Raw genomic sequence first — 21,106 nt, forward strand, 5'->3', positions numbered from 1 at the left:
CACAAACTCACACCATAAGGGAAACATGTGCTCTATTGTTGCAGTTGATTTCTCAACAATGTTGCAGTGGATTCATTTCTGAGAGGAGGAGTGTGGTGGGGACAAGAGGCACGGAGTCACCACACAGACCCCGGGAGTCGGGTGAAAGCAGGCTTGAGGCAAGCAGCCCGCAGACTAGTTTATTTCAGTTGGTACAACAGCTTATATAGCCAAGACCAGCCAATCTGGTCAAGGGGCAGTCTATGCCCCAACCAATCCCAGCCTGTTGCCAGGCAGTTTCAAATCCATCCAATCACAGCCTGTTGCCAGGCAGTTTCCAAAGCCATCCAATCACAGCCTGTTGCCAGGCAGGCTCTGTTGCCAGGTGGGTTTCAAAGCCATTCCTGAGTAACTGACGCTCGCTTGCCAGTGGCTACCTTGGCATGGCCTTCTCATTCCACCACACTCTATGCCTTCGGTTTAATATGAGCTTTTAGTATTTCCTCACTGTAGTGAGAAAGACGTCAGAGGAAAGGGCTAATTCAGCACATTTGTAGGAAAAAAAGCAAAGGTTTCCCATTCAAACTGAATCAGATCTTGATGAAAAGTTCATGAGATGAAAGTCTGAAGACAACCAAACCTGAAACAGATTCAGGGAAGCAGATGTCAAAAAGGCGTTTCTCACCGCAGTGTCTGCTGCTACCTGCACAACTGGGCAGACGCCATTCTTACCAGCAAAGCGGGATTCAGGGACCCAGGCAGAAGTCTTGCTCTACCAGTTATTATAGAAGATTAGTCAGCCGTTTTCCTACCAAACCTCAGTTTCCTGAAATTCAAAAATTAGAGAAAACACCTGACAAATTTACCTTGGGGGTTTATTTTGAAACAAAAATTATATGGATGTGGGAGAACTCTTCTTTATAAATTTTATCCTCATTTTTGTCTTTGCACACATTAATAGTATCATGGCACTTCCAGGACAGGACAGGTCATCCTCATGTAAAGAAGAATATGATGATGTGGCCGGTGCCACGGCTCACTTGGCTAATCCTCTACCTGCGGCACCGGCACCCCAGGTTCTAGTCCCTGTTGGGGCGCTGGATTCTGTCCCAGTTGCTCCTTTTCCAGTCCAGCTCTCTGCTGTGGCCCGGGAGTGCAGTGGAGGATGGCCCAGGTCCTTGGGCCCTGCACCAGCATGGGAGACCAGAAGGAAGCACCTGGCTCCTGGTTTCAGATCGGTGCAACGCGCCAGCCGCAACGCACCAGCCATAGCGGCCACTTGTGGGGTGAACCAACGGAAAAAGGAAGACTTTTCTCTCTCTCTCTTTCTCACTAACTCTGCTTGTCAAAAAAAAAAAAAATGATGGGAATCGGGACACTTGGGAGGAGTCTTAATTCGATTACAAATTAGTGCTACAGGACAGTTGGTGTAGTAGACACGTAGGATGCAGAGATGGAAAATCACAGGTCTTTGTTATTTTTAAAATGGAAAATATGGACTAAATAAGATCCACTAATATCCAGAGCCACTCCATATGAGAATTATTACACACCCCAGCTTGCAGAACTGGAGCTGAGCCGCGTGGTTTGGTTTGAACCAGAAATGTGAGTGGAGGTGATAGTGATGTGTGTTCCTTCCACACTGAAATGGTAAGTTGGAGTGTGGGGGCTTCCTTGCTCTCTCTTTTTAATGCTTCTCATCTTTATGAGAGCATGTGCTAATCCCTCAAAAATAAAAAAGGACCAACGTACATATGGCCTAAACAAAACTGCATTTTGTATCATGCATCCTGAGCTTTTATAATTTTTTGGCAGAATAATCAAGCTTATCTTTACTGATAAAACAATGAAATGAGGTTTTTTCCACAAAGTTAGTTCAATGTAAAGGTTTGGATGTACTCTCAATTTATACTCCTCTTATATTTATAAGCTGTGATAAAATTTCTTTCGTATTCCAAAATGTTGAAATTACACAAATATAAAAGTTACTTGATTACAGTCGGAGTATACTACATGATTGCTGCTTTAGGAGAAAACAATGATCAAGATAACTGCTAAAGTATGCCGTCAACAGACTTGCCAGTCAAGCCTGATTCTCTAGTCATTCTGACTTTCTAGCTGAAAATGCAGATCAAGTTCTGGGTTTCACACTGGGAACCAAATCAAGACACATCCCTTAATAGTGCAGTGACATAATTCTAATGTGATGGAGCAAAGATGAAGTGCACCAAGCAGCTCTCCTTGCTACAGTAAGACATTTCAAGCCATATTACAATTTATTTCTTCCAAACATCTGCCCAAGTATTTTAAGTGGTGTGAACACTAGACTGTGCTTGCTATATAATTAAATGGCTTTGATCAAACACAAAACAGTCCAGGACTCAAGCCTATTTGGAAGAGATTCTAGACTAGAAGACCCAAATGTTAGAAAAATGAAGTAATTTCTAGAACTGACATCCAACTGTCATGGAATGAGCAGTTTCACTCACTAAGAGGATTGGTTCAAGGCACGGAATGGAGAGGGACAGTGATGACGTTAAAAACTGTCAGCCTGGGTACATCTTGGCATTCGCCAATTCAAAGTTATGCTGATCTCCCACTACATGAAGTCCTGATGTGCCTTTGCACTGCTAATTCTTTCGGTTTTATTTTCCTTTTAGATGTCTTTCCAGTATAGATAACAAAAACCAAAACAAAATAAAATGGTCTCCAACATACTAAACAGCTGTCTGCAGGATCAGAAGACATCAGAAAAGACCCTAAAGAGTTGTCTAATCCCAGAGGAAGATCCTGCTTAAGCAGAGAAGTGCTTGCAGCGGAAACATTGGAAATTTCAGGGAGTGGAATTTTATTGTCAGAACTTTCAATAAAAGTGCAGCCACAGATCCTGGAAGCATTAAATAAAAATTACCAACGAGCTGTCTTACCTGTGTGCACTCCACTGAAAGGAAGGGCAAACATGAGCAAGTACTGCTTGTACATCAGTCAAAATCCTGACAGCTGCCCTGTGAAGTCTGACGAGCTGGCATGTGCTAGACTTCCTAAGACACTCTTAACTGAACCATAAAAAGACAAATAAATTAGTAATTGTATCCCTCCCGTCAATGTCCTTTTTCGTGAACTCCTCAGGCTGTTGGTTAACATTGTCTGGAATGATTTATCAATATATTGTTAGCTTTCTTAGGAAAGACAGATACATTTGATTTTCTTCCAAATTGTTTTTTGAATTGATTTAAGAAAATGATACAGATATTGCCAGTTTGTGAGCCTGTCTTTTTTCTTCCTGCTCTACCCCCTCCCATTAGGACATCAAACCAATAAGATTAACATAATCTTTCTTAGAATTGACTGTTCTTTTTAAATAGATCCCATGATAGACATGTGTAAAAATCAATAACAGGCTCCTCATTTGTCAAAGCTAATGACTAAACTCATTTTGAAGTTCAATAGTGGTTACTGAAGAGTAGCCACACATTATATATCTAATCCTGTATGTCTCTCCAGTTATTCTGAAGAACAGAGTGAAAAGAAGGCTTTGTTGCTTGAGGCATGATATGAGGCTGTGACTTCATTTCGTTTGTACATATTCATTTTTCCTCCCAACTATGGCTATTTCTTCACCGTACAAGCTGATGTGTTAAGAAAAATGAATCTCTTAAAATTCGTAATCTCTCCCTTTTTAAAACCAATCTGACTATAACCTCCTTCAATTATATTCTAAACTCCTTGGGGTTGTGGACCATGTCTTACATATTTTTAATATCCCTAGAGACACTAACATCATGGTTGGGTCACAGGTTAGCAGGAAATAAAGATTGGGTTGAATTAAACAGAATTAAATTATCCAATATCTTGGACCATAGCACAGCGGTTATTTTAAACCAGACTTTTATATCCAGTGTAAAGTGCAAAAGATGCAACTTTCCAGCAAATTCCTCTCTGATAGATGCTCTGCATCTCAAAGGTAATTTAAGTGGTGTTTGCTTCAGGTATTCATGCTGCCTTTCCCCGGAACTGCAGAAGAGTAAGAACTGACAGGCTTGAAATAACTTCCCCCTCCCTTTTAAGTATCCCCTGACTACAGGTATAGACTAGCAACAAAAACATCTTAAAATCCTGAATAGAGAAGTGGATGCAACACAGGCATTACATATAGCCCTGAACTCACTGAAATTAGATTTTAAAGTGATTACTAACGACTTTAGACTTTTCACAGCTTTTTCAATATGCCTTCTTCACTTTCTAACCTGAAATCAAAACACTTAATAAAGTATTTCTTTCATTTCCCAAAAAATTCCAAATTGTGGTTTATGATTCTTCCTTCCACATTCATCAGTGCATTGCCTTTTTTTTCTGAACTCCAGGTTGTATATTGTATTGCATGCCCATTGGACATGGCCATCTCTTGGAATCAATAGGTCAGATACAATTTGAAACTCCCTAGGTAATGGATTTTCAACACTGCTTGAGGGTGGGGGAAAGAGACAGGAGGAAAAAGAATCCACAGGAACAATAACTGAAGTGGAGTGATACACTCATGATGGGAGCTGGAGAACTCCTGTTCTCTGTAATAGCTTCTCAGGGGAGAAGCCGCCCTTTTCCAGCAAAAGGTATCCTGGGAGAAGCTGAGCCACTGCCATCTCTCTTTTGATGAACAGAAACCTTATCAGTGCAATTCCCCTTGAGAGTTGAGGGGAGAAGGAAGGAGTTTAAAGACTTTTGAAAAATTGGGGTTGCGAGCGCAGGAAAGCCCAACAGTCAGGTTGTTCATCTGGAGTATCTATCTCTGGTGAAGGGGAGGGGATTCTGCCAAATTCAGGACCCTCTCAGAGCTCACAGGTGCTGACAGCTGACGTAAGCTTGGTATAAGAGGTGGTTCTTGCCAGGGGAGAGAAGCAGCAATAAGTGAAAAGAATGCTGAAAGAATTAAATACAAAGTGTAAAAACAAAAATGCCTGGCTCCACTGTAAAATGTGGTCATATCTTCAACTGCAGCTAGGCAATGAGCACATCAAAGCATCAGTCATTAAATAATAAGCAACCAAGATCATTTTGACTTAAGAATAAAACACACTGTGCATTTGGCTTTTTAATTATTTTTGCAAGCTCTAAGTATATTCTGGCTTTGTCTCTCTGTTATAAGCTTTATGAGGTTGGAAAAATAAATCAAGAAAGTGGATAAAACACAATTTTATCATGGCATAATTTTCAAAATATGCTTTTTTTTTGCAACTCAGACTCTTAATTATCTGCATTTAGGAAAAACTCTGGGTTTATAGTGAAAAGCATCGTTACATTGTTAACACCTACGTTTGCACTGGGTTTCTGTATTTTTTTAAACAGTTTCATGCTCACACTACATACTCATCATGGGTTGTTGAGCCCCACTGTAACACTTTAATGACCACTGCATCCAGGAAAACAAATAAGATGACTCATATGTTTACTCCTAAGGCATCTATCAGAAAGGGAGGTATAATCAGTTCACTCTCAGTTACCAAAATTGATGTATCATTTATATAATCATTTTAACATGGGTTGATTTTTTTTGTAAGTTTGAAGTACTATGAAACTGTCACCTCAATCCAATGCTAAATTTTTTGACATATTTTTGTTTTGAAGAATAGAGGGAGAGAGAATGAGAAAGAATCAGCGACAGACCAACCAAAATCTTCCATCCACTAGTTACTCTCTAAATGCCTGCAAAAACCAGGGCTAGACCAGGCTGAAGCCAGGAGCTCAAAACTCAATCCAGGTCTTCCATATGAATGGCCATCATCTGTGGCTTACCAGTATACACATTGGCAGGAAGCTGGAAAGCGGAGACAGGACTCAAACCCAAGCATTCCAACATGAGATGCTGCCCTAGATGCCTACTCTGCTGCCCAATTTTAGAACATTTTTATCACCCTGAAAAGATCCTACATACTAATTTGCCATGTGTCTCCTCTACTATCCTAGGCCTAGGTACTCAAAAATCTATTTTCTATCTCCATAAGATTTTCTTTTTCTGGACATTTAGAGTAAGTAGAACTGAATCATAAAATGCATGGACTTTTTCATCTGGCTTCCTTCACTTAGTTTCATGTCCTGAGGTTCACCAATTTTGCAGAATGTATGAGTAGTTGCTCCTTTTGGTTGCTGATTAGTATTCCATTGTACTGATATGCTTATGTTTTGTTTTTCCTTTCACCAGTAGATGGACATTTTGAAATGCTTCCACTCTGTGATACTAACTTTGCATACAAGTTATTGTATAGAAATATTTACTTTCTAAAATCAGGTACTGAACAGTGTAATACAATGGAGAAAATTTCATTCTTCATTAACTTCCTGTGAGGACACAATTGTCTTTGAGAGATGTATGAATGAGTGCTAAGATAGAAGAGACCCCATATTCACTCTTCACGGTAAGCCCTCTGATGGGAAGCACCAAGGCTTTCTGAAAAAGAAGGAGTTGGAGAATCTAGACATTTCCTCTGGAAGAGTCTGAAGGAGATACCGGACACAGAACAGTTAAACAGTTGGGATTTTGCTTTAATACATCCATTGTACTATGCTTATTACACAACTATATCTATATCTTTCCTTGGAGCCTTTTATGGAGGTAGGTTCTTTGCAAGGAACTCCTATGGTCACTTCGCCTAGATGGATGCAGTAGACCTTTCTGGTTATTCATAAAGCATGTATCCTTTGCTGTCCTTGCATAATGATGCCCAGATTTTCATTCAGTGGTTCATGCTCTCAATCACAGTTCTTGTGCTTGAAAAGGGTGACCACATCCACCCATTCCAATTTCCTCTCCACACTCATAGTTTTCTAAAATTTCGAAGGAATTTTACTGAAAATTTGAGGAGAAAATGATCTTTCATGTGAATGAGGATGAGGAGAAATGCATCTTTGGTTTCACTGGATGACCATGAAAACCAGATGACAGTGAGGTGTCACTGAATTAACCAATCCTTATCTTGTAATTTCATTCCCTATCAGGTAAATTAGTCAAGTCCCTTTAATGCTACCTGCTTTATTCCAGTTGGAATTCAATTGGAATTATTTTATTAAACATAAAGATTCCAAACTGACATACCATATAGGAAGCAAAAGTAAAGACAGTATAAGGTTGGGAGAAACCCTAAAGACCTGGAGATTGTAGATTGTAGAAATTAACAGATATCATAGACTTTGGAATTGTCTGGAGTCTGGGCCAGTTATACCCTGAAATCCAAAGGGCAAGAAGGTCCCAGCTGATCTATAGGTTCCATTCAAGTCTTTTCCACAATGTTTTTGTAACTAATATATACTGAACAATAAAAAGCTGAAAGTACTTTGACCTATACGTGATACTTGGGGAGATTTGTTCTATGATACTGCATTGTAGTAGGGACCTTTTAAATAGAGAAAATAAAAATGTGCCATATTATGTTTCCCTCCCCAACAGGCTGACTAAATGGATCTCAGCCTCTTCAGCTTATTGGAGAATCCTATACATCTCTCTATGGTAGCATTGAACACATTGTACAGATCACATTTATTTGTGTGTCACTTGTCTGAGATATTTCTCCTCAAAGATAGTTCTAATACTCTCTCTAAATATTTGGAGTCTAATATGATATGCACACATTAATGTGGTACTCAGTAAATTTTTTTACAAAATTAGTCTGCATGCTTATATTTTTCCTTCAGAACCATAGGTTTTCTTACAAGAGAGAATCCTTTTTTTAATGGAAAGAAAAATACAAAAACCTACCACTGGTAAATCCAATGAAGTTAGATAATGGCAACGTTTGGAAAAATAAAAGTGATATTCCTGGAGGGTTGCAGGTGGGAGGGAAGTTATTGGGGGGGGAGCAACTGTGATCCACAAGCTGTACTTTGGAAATTTATATTCATTAAATAAAAATTTAAAAAAATGAAAAAAAATCTGTAGTTATCAGGGAAGGTTCCCCCCCCCCCAAGACTTATATATTTCCAAGGCAGAGTGATAGAGAGGGAGGGAGAGACAGATATCTTACATCTGTTAGTTCACTCCCCCAATTGGCCACAATGGCTGGGGCTGGGCCAGGCCAAAGGCAGAAGTGTGGGACTCCATACAGGTCTCCAACTTTGGTTGCAGGTACCCAAGTACTTGGCTCATCTGCTGCTTTCCCTGGTGCATTAGGCGAGAAATGGTTTGGAATCGGAGCAGTCAAGACTCGAAGTGTCACTCCAATGTCTGATGCTGGCAACACAGGTGGCAGCTTAACCTGCGATGCCACAATGCTTGCCCACATCAGGGAAAATTTTGAGTTCATAACTAGCGGGACTAAAATCCTGAAGGGAGAGAGAAATCCCTAAGGTAATCCCAACATTCTGCTTGCTATTTTTCTCCCTAAGACACATGCCAGTTCTTAAGTAGTAGAGGGGAAAAGGCTGCCAAATCAGATCAGAGTAACTGCTAAGAGGAGACATATCAGCAAGTTTTGATGAGCTTCTGAGACTAAAGAGACAAAAAATAAGTTTAAATATTCTAAGATAACCAGGATTTTAGGGACTAACATCCTGGAGAAAAGAGTACAGAGAAGTGAGGCTGATACTCCACATCAGTTTCCCTTTTGAATAATCTGCCAATTCTAAAGCTATGTGATGTGAAGCAGTTGAAAAATTCAACAGGGCCTTTGGTAGCTCCCAGTGTTTTGAAGACAAAGATGTGTGGTTCAGGACCTTACAAGGAACAGATGCCCTAGTATATACCCCAAGCTCTCATTTGGGTACCCTGGGGAATTTTTACCCTTGGAGTTGAGGCGAAGCAGAAGTAGGATTGATATTATGAGCTTAGAAACTCAGTCTGAAATCAAATGTGCTCCCGAATTTATGCATATACCTCTACTTAAGTAGCTTGCAAGAAAAGAGTTTCTGTTGTGAGAGATAACAATATTTGTTACCTATATTTTCTTATACCCCTAGTCTGGCATTCAATTGGTCTTGCCCAATGTACCAGAGAAAAAGACCCAAAGGAAAATATATAATAGGAATAGCCTTCAGGTGATGAAGATACAAACTTAGCATAACTGTGATTAAATAAGCTCATCAAATGGGTGAGGGAGCAGGTGTTTGGTACAGTAGTTAAGACACCACATGGATTGCCTGCAGCCTTCACAGGAGTGCCTGGGTTTGAATCATAGCTCTGCTCATAATCCCAGCTTCCAGCTAATGTGCATGCTGAGAGGCAGAAGGTGATGGCTCAAGTGGTTAGGTGCCTGCTACCCATGCAGTAAACATAAAAAAAAGGGCTGCTATAGAGGAATATCCAATATGATGGAAAACAGAAGTTCATGAGAAACTCTTTGGAGGGAATAGAAGAATCAGGCAAAAATATAATTTTAACTGCGAGGTAAAGAATAATTAGAAGTTTGCAGGTGAAACAGATCATGAAACAGGAAAGAGGTGTCCTACAAGCAAGCACACAGAGGTCTGGACATATATAACATATGCAAAGACTGAGTTGTGAATTTGCAGTGGACACAGTATAGGATGAATAAGAGGAAAGAAGTGTAGAGTATATGTGTCAAAATCCATGCACAACATGAAACATCCATGTTTGGATGTTATCCTGTAAGCAGAGAAGAGTCAATAGTTTTTTGAGTGGGAAAGAATAATGATTAGATCAAATTGTTCTAGCAGTGATTTTGGCCTCAGTAAGAAAAATAGAGTGAGGCAAAATTTAGAATTATGATTTATGAGTAAATGTCAGAAAAGAGATATAGGTTTATCTGTAGTACTATTCATAATAGCCAAGAAATAGAAACAACCTAAGTGTTCATTAACTGATAAATGGATAAAGAAAACATGTTACATACATAAAATGGAAATACTATTCATCCATAAACAGGGTGAAATCTTGTCATTTGCAATGACATGGATAGAATTGAAGGTCATTAGGATAATAAAATAAGCCAAGCACAGAAAGACAAGTGCTGCATGAACTCACTCACATCTGGAATCTAAAAAAAGTTGATGGCACAGAAGTTTAAAGTACAATGGTTTTCACCAAAGGCTGAGGAGACTAGGAGAAAATTGAGAAGTGGATAAAGGTTATTTAATAGACACTAAATTATAGTTAGGTGGAATGATAAATTTTAGTGTTCAGTTGCATAATATGGTGGTACAGATAAGGATAATGTGCTGTGTATATTTTTCAAAACTTAGAAGAAAATATTTTGAATATTTTAACCATTAAGAAATGATAATTGAGGAAATATATTTACCATGATTGGACACTATGAAATGTAAACATGTATTGAAAGAACAATTTTATGTAATTTATGCAATATGAGCAATGACATTCAGAAAACAGAGAAAGGGAGAGATTTTGGTATTAAGGCATTCTAAAGTAGAACTGAAGAAGTTGGTGACTAAATATGATGAATGAGAAAAAGGGACCAAGAATAATGAGGATATCTCTAGTGTGACCAACACAGTGAATGGAGAAACTATTAAACAGGGTGGAGAATCTAAGAGAAAGGGGAGTTGTAAACAGTTTTGTGTCATTAAAAACTTATAACTGGGATTTATTTTTAGAAAATAATGAAATCCTTTTCACCTATGCATAGTCAGTAGTCATTTTAATGGGTTTGGAATCATATGAGGTTCATACTGTGATACAAATAACTTTTAAATGTTTGTAAAATGACAATAAGATCAAAATTGTAGAGTGGCAAATCATTGGATTATAAATCAGAAGTCATAACTTACATTGGCTACCTGGTTAATCATGGGAAAAATTTTTTTCTCTATAGATCATTTCATAATTCATGAAATAGAAGTAAAAATGATTTGCCTTCCTCCTCCCACATTTTTCTCTCATGTTTATAATAGCTCAATTCATAATAGCTAAGATATGGAAGCAACCTATATGTCCATCAAGTGATGGCTAGATAAAGAAAATAAGGTGTGTGTGGAATATTAACCATAAAAAGAATAAAATGGATGCAACTGGAGATTATTTTGCTAAGTGAAGTAAACCAGGCCTAAAAAGATAAATATCAGCTATTTCTCTTACGTGTGCTACTTAATATACAGAGTACAAAAATAGTGTAGATGTCATATCACTTGTTATAAAAATATTGCATCATTAAACTATACTATATAAATTACAGTGTACTCTTTTTTTCCCACATTAAAAAATAAATGGAGAAGGTAGAAATAGTGAGGACCCTTGGGGTACTAGTAACGTTTGTTTTATTCTTAATTTGGTTATTAGTTATGAATGTGGTCAGAGGGCCAAAAATCACTTGTCTGTATACTGAGGTGCACTTCTTGGTATATGCACTGTACTTCAATAAAATGTTTAAAAAGGGGTGTCTTTTTAAGCATAATGAGTACAGCAAAGTCCAGTGTTAATGACTTGGGTTGCATTTAAATGTGTCTTTTAAGTTTGGTAATTAAATCATCTTGGTTGAATATAATATCCAAAATAGTCGCAGGTAAAGGGATCTGAGTTTTATTGCAGGTTTTAATCAAAGTGGGGCATTTCTTTTTATCTTGTACAACAAATTTCTGCCTTCCCCAAACATTAAATCCATGAGGCTACAAATGTAACATTACACATGGTGTACATTGCAAAAACAAACCCTGAAACATTTGTCTGGGGCAAAATAAAAGAAACTGAAAAATTGAAGATGTCAAGCATTTTTACTTAATGTAAGATATTCCCATTATTTCTTTTCCTTTTAATAAAGTTCACACTTAGTTGCTCTCTTGAAAACCAATTCTTCCTAAAGCTTCTCTCTTCATCTTTAATATGACTCTTCTAAAGCTCTCATTTCTATCCAGGCAGCATGATTACATATCTTAGAAGATCGAGCACTAGAGATTAATCACATGTGAAGAACATCTGAGGGCTCTGGGGTTTCTTTGGGTAGGAGTGAAGGCTACCCACTGGTGTAATAAAAGCTGCGTAAATTTAATTAAAATGTAGCTGTTTCATTGCCTCTACTATGCAAGTAGGGCCTTTGGTTTTCTGTAAGACCAAAAAAAAAAAAAAAAAAAAAAACCACACACACACACAGAATCTTCTACAGAAACTAAAAATTTAAAGTTAAAGGAGCAAAATACACTGTAGAGAATGACAGGCTCCCAAAGCAGCCCAGAGCAGAGGATGGAGGATGCTACCGGGAGGGAGAGGGTCCCTGTGTGATAGTCACTGTCCACGTTCTCCAAGCCCCTGCTCAAATGCTTTCATCAGAAAATTCCCAGTGCACCTCTCTTCCCCCTCTTGGCTATCTATCCAGAAAGTTCCAGGAGATGGTTCAGACACTTCGCTACACCATGGCTATTCATTGATATTTAATCGTCTTAAATAGCCAAATGAGCCTTCCACCCCTACTTCTCTGTCGTTTCCCAAATATTGAATAAACTTGGACAGTTTGAAGGTCGAATTCAAAATCAAAAGTCTGACTAGGAGACCCATACCCACAGCTTCCAAGCTTTTGTTTACAACTTTGAGGATTAGGTCAGGGGATTTGATTTCTGGAGGGACAATCTTTTCCAAAAGTCCTGGAAAGCTGAGTGTTCTCCCCTCCTCTCTCTTACGCACTATATTAGTATGGGTAGCCACAGTGTGATCTGAAATTGGAAAGTGGACAGCTTATTAAATGACTTCTATAAAGATAGCACAGGAATTATGCTAATCTGCTTGGAGGTAGTATGGGATAGCAGGAACGACAATTGTATAGTAAAGAGTAAACACTTATTTCATGTTACTATCTGCTGGGAGATAAGCATATATCATTTACAGCACTCACACAGTCCTGCAAGGGACATATCAGCATGACACACATGGTTTGAATGCTGGCTCACTCTGCTCTCTGAATCTGTTTATTTATCTGTAAAAATAACAGTTGGCTGTAAGGCCAAAAGTACTGCCTATAAATGAGTGACTATCTATGAAACCGTAACCTCATGTCTGGTACACAGAGAGAGAGTTCAACAGTATTCCCCCCATACTAGTCTTCAGTGAAACTAAGTGGGTCTCAATATTATTTCCTAAAAATTCTCCAAATATGGAGATTTTGTGATTCTTCATTGGTGGCAGCTTCTACAAGTGCCAACTTACTTGTGTAATATAAATTTCATCCCATATAGTATGAATATGTGCATGGGTGAAACAAAGTTATTCTATATGAGATGAGTCAATGTTTATTTCCTCTTATTTGACATGGCTTACTCTGCATTAGAACATCAGTTGAGGGCCGGCGCCACGGTGCACTAGGCTAATCCTCCGCCTTGTGGTGCCGGCACACCGGGTTCTAGTCCTGGTCGGGGTGCCGGATTCTGTCCCAGTTGCCCCTCTTCCAGGCCAGCTCTCTGCTGTGGCCCGGGAGTGCAGTGGAGGATGGCCCAAGTGCTTGGGCTCTGCACCCCATGGGAGACCAGGATAAGTAGCTGGCTCCTGCCATCGGATCAGCGCGATGCACTGGCCGCAACACGCTGGCCATGGCGGCTATTGGAGGGTGAACCAACGGCAAAGGAAGACCTTTCTCTCTGTCTCTCTCTCTCACTGTCCACTCTGCCTGTCAAAAAAAGAAAACAAACAAACAAACAAAATCAGTTGATTCTAGTTTACCTTGGTGCATATGAGTAAAAATAGAGAAGGTGGAGACAATTAATATTTAACCAAGTCTTACCATGAGATTCGCTTTTGACCAGAAATATCTTTGCCTAGGATATTTTGTTCCTTTATTCTTTCCACCGCTATGATCAACTCTGGGAAGTCGTGTATTCCCTCTGTCTTTTAGCCTAGGTTTAAGACAAGGCAATCCTGATGAACTCTCATTCTATATAAACCCAGGGACAGACCAAATTTTGAATAACCTGGCATGAGAGTTGGCTGTGTGGGAAGAACTGGAAAGATTTCCTTTGGTTTTACTATAGCCATTGGTATATTTGTAGAAATGTTAAATTCCTCCGATTTATTTTCTGTAATTCTTACTTCCTCATCCTTGGATATTTCATTTTTCAAACTTATAATGTCTCATTTACTCTTTTGAGACCATTTCTAAGTAATTTCTATCTCAAACTTTCGTCAAGTTATGTTTAGACCATCTGAGCCAATGGTGAACACCAGGAGATATCATCTACCATTGGAATGACATACTTAGACCACAGAAAGCTAGTTTTAGCTTTTTCTAAATGAACTTTCAAAATTCACAATGAGACTCTCCCAGTGAAGCTTACCATTTGTAGAGGGCACAAGAAAGCTTTCCTTCATCCCTAATAAAAGTCACATATGGAAAAAGTTAATTAAAAAGGACACATGCAAGGCATACTCAGAAGAAAATGGCTTCCACAAGTCTTACGCAACTATAGTTTTTCATTAGGGTATCATTCCTTTCATTTAAGAGAGTTTGAAAATACAAATGTTTTCTAAAGAAAATCACATTTCAAAGAAAGAGTAGAAAGAAATACAAAGCAGTGAATCCACAAGCCTGCCATCCTCCCAGGGTAGAAGCAGGTAATGGTGAGTAGAATATAACATTTTACCTGGTAAACAAGATGGCTTAAAGTCAAAGCTCTTTAGATCATGACATAGCACTGAGAAAAGATGCTGAACAATTCTTATTAGTATGATAGACACATTCCTGCAACAAGTGGTCAAAGTAGTTCAGCAGTGCATTGACTGGATCAAAATTAATCTTAGCATTGTCAAGGGACAGAAACCCACAAAGGCCACTATATGTTCTGGGTTCTAAATTAAGACTCCTAAGTCTGGGTACATACTATGCTAAAATGTACAAGGCATAGATAAAGGGAGCAAACAACAAACCAAGTAAAATTCCTCTCACAAACCAAATTCCGAAACATGAAAACATCTAATGCTGTGACGGCATTATCGATCTCCTTGCAACTCCCTCCTTGCTCTCACTACTTCTGTGAGTGTTGTGTTGGTCTAACACCTACATCTCTTTGTTTTCCTGTGGGTATTGAAGCCTGCTTTGTCCACTTGTCTGGCATAACAAAAGTGATGGAGAATTAATTCCCTTTAGTAACAACCTCAAGCCAACTCAAGGAAATTGGTGCATAAATATTCCCTTGACTCTGGGTGGGATAATTCTGAGAGATTTGTTGCACACTGGCTCCCAGAGTTTCCCTAGTGGAATTGACCTCCAGTTACACACAAAGGTCACCGGCTCAGTGACACACCCTTTACTGGCTGCTTTCCTTCTCTGTCTACTTCCTCCATTTTCCTCTTGGTGCTGCCTTTACCTTCCATATAACATACTGTGCTCATATCCTTCACTCATGGTCAGCTTAATGGAGAACCCAAACTAATGCTAATAAATACAGGCAAAAAAAAAAAAAATCAGCAGAAGGAACACACATTTTCTTAGGAAGAAATCAACATGAGAGAATAATCCAACAAAGCTATAAAATATTGAGTGCTCAATTTAAATGAGCGAGCTATTTAATTTAATTAAATATAAATGTTCTATGAAAGAAAAACAAGGACCAGTGGAAGAGCACTATGCAGAAATGAAACAGCTAACAAGATAAGAACGGCTAACAAGCCAATTAGAAATCTTACAAAGGAGATACACAGTTCCAAACTCAAACCCTTGAGAGAGGTAGTAAACTTGCTGTTGGACAAAGTTGAAGAGTCAATTAGTGAATTAAAAGGAGGAATTCCTTCGGAATACAACATGCAACACAGAGAGGGGTGGAGGGGATAATGAATCAATGGAGCCCAGATCAGGGATTGTGCAGCCCTCACTTTTACCACATGATGGATTCAGATGAGAATGGAAAACTGACAGAGAAGTATTCAAAGAAATGAGGATTTTCCAAGTGTTCTAAGACCAAATGTGAATTCATAGTATGAAGCAGGATAAACACAAATATATGACTAAAACAAACTTAGACACAGGTAAGTTAAAATGGAAAACTAAAGAGAAATTAGCTTAAAAGCTACCAGAGAAAAAGGCAGATACTTACAATGGAAAAGTATTTGGACAGCTAACTTCTCATCAGAAATAACAGATACCAAATGACTATGGTGAAATATCATAATGCTAGGCATCCAGTTATTTAAGACTATAAAAATAAAAGTGCATGTGAAAGCCATTGTTATATAAGGGTAGTTTATAGGCAAAAATTTATAATCAGAGTCATCATATTTATGTGTGCCCAGAAAAATCCATTCCATCGAGGGGGTTGGGCCAGACACATCTTGAAACATGCCTGGTTGGGAAAGAAATTCTTCCGTAGTTCGTTTAGACCCTGTGTTCTGTTGTGCCAGCTCTGTTATGCTAGCTCATTGCAAAGTAAGTGCACAGGTAAAAGGAAAGACCCACCAAAGCCACACATGAAATCCAATCTAGTCTACACATGCGCATACAAACTAAAAGATAATTTAACAATGTGAAGATCTTAGGCAGTTGCCATTCATACATCTCTGCTGCAGCATGGTTCCCCAAGTGCTCTGATCTCCTCCTCCTATTGACATTTACCTAAATGTAGTGGTAATTTCATTAACGTTGAATACAATGGTCACCTAATAAGAATTCTCAAGGCAGGAAAGTATGTAAAACATGAAAAAGAGTAAGAGAGGCAGAGTGCATTCGCTAAGTTTTATTTGGAGAACTTAATAAGCTCTGGTCATTGTAAGCTTTAGTTTCCACGTCCTTAAGCACCTGCAGGATGGGGGTATAAAGTTTGTCTCAGATAAACAGTACTGTAGGAGACATTCCACGCTCCTAGATCTGAGACAATGAAAGGCTGCACTTTGCATACAAAGGATGATAGGAAATAAATTGACATGCCTTTACCTATCCTCACGTGGAGACAAATAATAAAAATACAAGTTGAGAATGGATGTTGAATGAAAATCTTTCTTACTCCAAATCCACACTCAAACTTTCTTCAACTTCTAAATAGTGAAAACAATGTTCCCCTCTCATAACAGCATTTAAGAATACAAAGAGGGGCTGGCACTGTGGCATAGCAGGTAAAGCTGCCACCTGCAGTGCTGGCATCCCATATGGGCACTGGTTTGAGTCCTGGCTGCTCCACTTCCAATCCAGCTCTCTGCTGTGGCCTGGGAAAGCAGTAGAAGATGGTCCAAGTGTTTGGGCCCCTGCACCCGCGTGGGAGACCCAGAAGAAGCTCCTGGCTCCTGGCTCTGGATTGGTGCAGCTCCAGCCATCGCGGCCATCTTGGGGAGTGAACCGATCGTCCGATGTCTCTCTCTCTCTCTCTCTCTCTCTCTCTGACTCTGCCTCTCTGTAACTCTACCTTTCAAATAAATAAATCTTTAAAAAAAAAAAAGAATTCAAAGAAAAAAATACAGATGGCAAATAAAAATAATCCCAAAGAAAACATTTGCAGCTATGGTGGTCATACCAAATAGTCTTTCAGGCAAAAGCAAAATAAAATGATAAAAATTCATTTTAGGGGGTTGGCATTGTGGTAGAGTGGGCTAAGCTGGCAGCAGCTACACTCTGGCATCCCATATCAGACAGCCAGTTCAAGTCCCAGTTATCTATTTCTGATCCAGCTTCCTGCTTAAGCATATGGGAAAGCACTGAAAAACGGCCCAAGTATTTGGACACCCCTGACACCCACATGGAAGACGGGCTGGAGTTCCAAGCTCCTTGCTTTGCCCTGGCCATTACAGTCATTTGGGGGAATGAACCTGAATGGAAGTGGATGGATGATCTCTTTCTCTTCCTCTCTCTCTGTCATTCTTTCAAATATATAAATCTTTTTTTTTAAAGTCCATTTTAAGAATTCAATTTAACCTAGTGTTAAGGATGCCTGTGTCCCACATAACTGAGTGCCTGAATTCAATTGACAACTCTGTTCTAACGCCAGATTCCTACCAATGCAGACTCAGAAGCAACAGTGATGATTCAAGTAATTGAGTCTGGTACCCAGATTGTTTTCTGGGATCCTGACTCCACGCCTGGCTGTTGTGGACATTTGAGTAGTGACCAGAGGATGGGAGCTCTGTCATTCTGCCTCTCAAATAAATAATAATCTTCTAAAAATTTCACTTTTAGCATAAAGATATAGCAATTATAAGCTTTACAAATTGAATAACAAAAGGAAAAATACATATTACAAAACTTCTTAAAACTAAGGGAATATGATAAATCTAAAGGGTGGATGCTTTTAAATTTGTTTATTTTCATTTATACTTAAAAGGCAGAGTAACACACACAATGCCAGATGAAGAAAGATCTTCCATCTGTCTACTCCCTAAATGCCTGCAACATGTACTCCCTAGCCAGGCTGAATCCAAGAGACAGGAACTCAACTAGGTTTCCCATGTGAGTGACAGGGATCTAAGTACTGGATCCATCACGGGCTGCCTCCCAGGGCACTCATTAGCAGGAAGCTGAAATGGAAGCATAGCAGCCCATACTCCAATGAAACACTCTAGTATGGGATATGGGCATTCCAAGAAGTGACTTAAACACTGTGCCAAATACCTATCTCAAGAGTTGAAGGCTTTATTACACATTTCTCAGTAGTTAAGAAAAAGTAGACTATATCTATACCCCCTATCTATTTAGATATCTATATCTATCTATCTATTTATCAATCTGGGGGGTGGATAACAGGTACTACATCAGACTTAGATAAAAGGCATAAGTTCCCAGTGTTACACAGCACAATAACCTATTACATATTTTCTAGGCAAATACATGAGCCCGAAGGTTTCATTTGCAAAGCAATGACAAAGAAGGGAAAATCAATTACACTGATTTATTCAGTACACATTGTATACATGTATGGAAACATCACATTGTACCCCATAATTATGTACAATTATTATTTAACAGACTTTTAATGGTTTAAAAGTATTTAGTAAATATACTCAAAAACCACATTCCACAAAGAATTTTATACCAATATATATGTATATATATATACCACTTCAATAGTGAATATCGCTTCCAAGCATATGTAAACATTTACAAAAAGTGATCACAACATAAAGAAAGTCTTAACAAATTTGTCTAATCAAAACAGAAGGAATTTGGACTTGATAAGATGATAGTAATAAAAGAAACCCCAACAAAATCTACATTATACATTTAGAAATTAAGAATCACATTTCTAAATAACTTACAGGTTAGACAGATAGTATGGTGGAAGATAAAATATTGTCCTTCATAGTTAATGAAATGTAGCTGTAATTGTACTTATTAACAAAATAAAAAAGAAGACTGACAATGAATTAAGCAGTCAACTAAAAATTTAAGAAAAAGGACCACAGTTTGGGGTGGAAGAGAATATGAAAGCCTAATACATAGCAATAAATAAATATAAAATCTAGTTCTCTCAATGTGAAAAAATCTCAGATAAAATGGTTAGCAAAAGAAACCAGGTATAAAAGTTTTCATACTGTATATGATTCCATTCTATGAACTTCAAAAACAGACAAAACTGATTTGTAGGAATTCAAATGATAGAGGTTTCCTTTGAGGATATTAACTGGGAAAGGGAATAAGGGAACAGTCTTCATTTGTATGAATTCATTGAGCTACATATTTAAAAATCTGTGTACTATACAGTTTAAATGTTATATCTCAATAGAAGTTTTAAGAAGGTAACAGAAATGAAAAAAAAATGTACAAACTACAGCCAAATAGACTAATGAAATACACCCAATTTCATGTGGAATTATAAAGAAAAAAGAGATAAGGACAAATAAATGTTAAGCAAAAATTGATAATACTACCTACATAGTGCAAAGATTTAAAAGACAAGTGAATATCAAGAATAATCTTATCACTGGTGAAACTGATTTCTAGACAAAATTCCTGAAATTGAAGAAATAGAAAATCTGAAGCAATGTATAGAGGTGATCCAAAGTTCATTTTGGTAAAATGCTAAATTTTAAATATTAATATAAAAATTCAACCAAAACAAAAAATCATTAAAGAATGAATTTCTATGACAGCACTAAAAATAAAATTTGAAAGTTTTTAATAGCAAATATATTTTTAAGTAGTAAGTTATGAAACTTTGACATTGTTTTGCAAGAACAGTAATTCCTTTCTGTGCCAGCAGCTACATTTCTACAATTCCATTATATTACATTCTTTTTCAACAGGTATATATACTTAATGCCACTAAATTTTGTGGTTGACTGAATATAACAAGAAAAGTTTTCTATGAAATATTTTCTAATAATAAATTTGTATTTGTTATTCAAACCTGGATCAATATTTTTTGAAAGCCCCTATATTTTTAGCTACTAAAATTAGTTTGATTCAATAGCTACTACTTTCACAGGCAGTGTTTACTTGTTGGCCTTCATAAACCAAGAATTATAGTATTATTGTCAAGTCTATTATTTCTCATTTGATTAGCAAGAAGGAAACTCTAGTATATTATTCTCTTCATACACTTAATTACGTGTGAATTTAATATAACATCATTAATTATGATTTTGGAAATTTCTTCATAACATTTGTAGCTGATAACATTGTATAACTCATCATACACAAATTATGCTATATAGAAATATACTATAAAGATGAATTTTTAAAGAATTGCAAGGTTAATAAGAAAGTCAATTAAGATTATTCACCAAATAAAAACATTAAAGGAGAATAGAAGACATGACACTCTTAATTGAAAACAGCAAAATAACGATGAAATTTAAAAATATAACTTTTAAACCAGAAATTCATTATTTTAAATGTTAAATAATTTCCTTTAATATATGGAAAAAATAAACATCTCAGCCCCTGTCTAATGGTATTCTTTAGTTCTTGCCAACACAGATATAAATAAAAATATACTTTAAAAAATGAAGTATTCAAGGGAGAAAACTGGTATTTTTCACAGATAATATCATTGTAAGCATGAAAATCTCAAAGGCATAGATATGATTTACTGGAATTGGAAACTGCTTAGAAAATTTCTTGGATACTAAATTTCATTTCTGTACATAAATTGCCAATATTGAAATTCACAAAACAGCAACTTTTTGTAATAGCATAAATATGTAGAATACTTAAGAATAAATATTATGAGGCATGCACATAATATCTTGGAAGAAAATACAAACCTTGTTGAAAAAGGTCTAAAATTAGAGACTAATAGAATGTTTTGAGATGATATTTCCAATGAATTC

Source organism: Oryctolagus cuniculus, chromosome 12 (genome assembly GCF_964237555.1).
Source record: "Oryctolagus cuniculus chromosome 12, mOryCun1.1, whole genome shotgun sequence".
Lineage (NCBI taxonomy): Eukaryota > Metazoa > Chordata > Mammalia > Lagomorpha > Leporidae > Oryctolagus > Oryctolagus cuniculus.